The sequence below is a fragment of the Lactuca serriola genome, chromosome 1 (assembly GCF_051521515.1).
Source record: "Lactuca serriola cultivar US96UC23 chromosome 1, Lser_US96UC23_V15, whole genome shotgun sequence".
NCBI classification, from domain to species: domain Eukaryota; kingdom Viridiplantae; phylum Streptophyta; class Magnoliopsida; order Asterales; family Asteraceae; genus Lactuca; species Lactuca serriola.
The window spans coordinates 88,883,894-88,885,798 of record NC_136408.1 but is presented as its reverse complement, the minus strand read 5'-3'; the positions used below and the strand labels follow the sequence as shown (position 1 = coordinate 88,885,798).

The following is a 1,905-nucleotide window of genomic DNA, read 5'->3' as shown; positions in this document are numbered from 1 at the left end:
ATGTAATATGATTAAACCAAACCAATCAATCAATATAACTTTTTTTTTTTCTAAAATGTATGTAATAATTAGAAAGTTTGGGAAATTCCGTCATATAATTAAACGATTTGAATTCAAAAGACTGAAAGAGGGTAATTACAATTTACGTGATGAATTTAAAAGATTTGGGAAATCACAAAAAAGTTATTTCAATTAGAGATTTTGGGAAATTTTGGAACGTAGGATCACATGATTCTTCATTCTTGTAGCGTGGTCCCTCTGTTTTGTTGTGTTTATCTAAAAGATTTGAAGGTCTCCTCTAGCGTATGCAGGGTGAGCAACCATAATTGGATACATTGCTTTGTACTACTCCTTATGTTTTTCTTCTTTTGGAATTTTGTTATCAATAAATTCTGATGTCGTGTTTCTCCTTCATCATTCTCTTTTTTCTTTAATACCTTATTAATCCTTCCATTGCTTATCGCCTACCTCAACGCCTGTATCTTGGGCTCGTGTGTCTCTTTGTTTCTTCTGTTTATAACCCAGAAAAGGCTAATTACTCATCAACAAAACAACCAACATAATGTTTTGATGTTTCTTTGTTCTGTATAATCTGGGAAGATGATATTTGGTGTTTTACGATGTGTGGTTGGACAAGATGAGATCCCATGGGGATTATCGTGCGTGTTGGAATTGGTGGTCTCGGAAAGGTAAAGTCTTCCAACTTATTTGCAACTTTATATTATTGTTTTGTTTTGCTTAGATCAAACCAATATTTATAGAATATATGACATGTCTTCACTTAAACATATCACCATATTATTATATCTTAACTTTTACACCTACATGTATTCTACGGAGGGAGGTTGGTTTGGATTTCCATATTATCCTCCTTTTTGCTCATTATTTTCGATTATGCTTATGCATATGGTCATTCGATTTTCTTTGTATAACCTTGAAAACATGAACTTTTTTCATTAGAGTCCAACATGTGAATCTAGATATTTGAGTACTAGTTTCTTACAAATATTCATTTGATTTAAGTACAGAAATTGTTAGAAAAAATGTCTTGTTAGCAGTTACAAAATACAAAACACTTGGTTTCATGGGGAATGACCTTGCACAACTTACACAACACAAAAGTTTCATGGGTCACACACTACTAAGAAATTAGCAAGAGTTAAACATGTTCAAGTATCATTGCAGATCTTATTGCTGCTGGAGACCATTCTGGGGGAGAAGATTTGACATAACCAATCAAACAGCACCAGCATGCGGATGCGGCCAAGACATGGATGTTCCTGGCTGAACAAAATCAGACACATCGGATATGTCTGAAGTGCCACGGGTCTGAACCACATGATGCAGCCCAATCTTCTGGCCCAACAAAAGCGTGTAACTTGTCATTTGTTTGATTAATTCTTAGAATGCATATGTTTATCACTTTATCTAGTATTTTAGGTCCATGCTTCCCATTATCTTCGTATTTTCCAGTTGCATTTAGGGTTTGCTGCATATTTATATTGCTGTAAAACATTTGGTTGTTACATGAACACATTCCAATATCTGATTTCGGTCCAAATAGGACCAATCTGATGAGGACCGGTCGGGTTCCACTATAGGCTCAACCAGTTAATATAGTTCGTGCATTTTTTTTAACAAAACCGGTCCCATTTGTAGCATTGTACTGTTGTAATTTCATTTCTTTGGTAACCATTAGTGTGGTTGTGTGGTGTGTGTACATGTAGCACCTGATCCAACTCAAAAATAATATAATTAATATTAGTTTTTTCAAATAAAATTTTATTTAATACATTTTGTAAAAATAAAAAACTAATAAATTTGTTTATTAATAAAATTATTTTTTAGTAGATTGGTTTAATTTTGGTTTCTGAATCAAAAATAAGTGAACGAAGGTTGCTATTT

At 33.1% G+C, this 1,905-nt stretch overlaps 1 long non-coding RNA gene across 1 annotated transcript; it reads left to right on the top strand.

The window, feature by feature from the left end:
• The first annotated feature begins 326 nt into the window (after positions 1-326).
• On the top strand, positions 327-1,643 carry LOC145069932 (uncharacterized). The gene is made up of 2 exons (XR_013689738.1): positions 327-689; positions 1,186-1,643. It is a non-coding gene; the product is annotated as an uncharacterized LOC145069932 (long non-coding RNA).
• Positions 1,644-1,905: the final 262 nt, after the last annotated feature.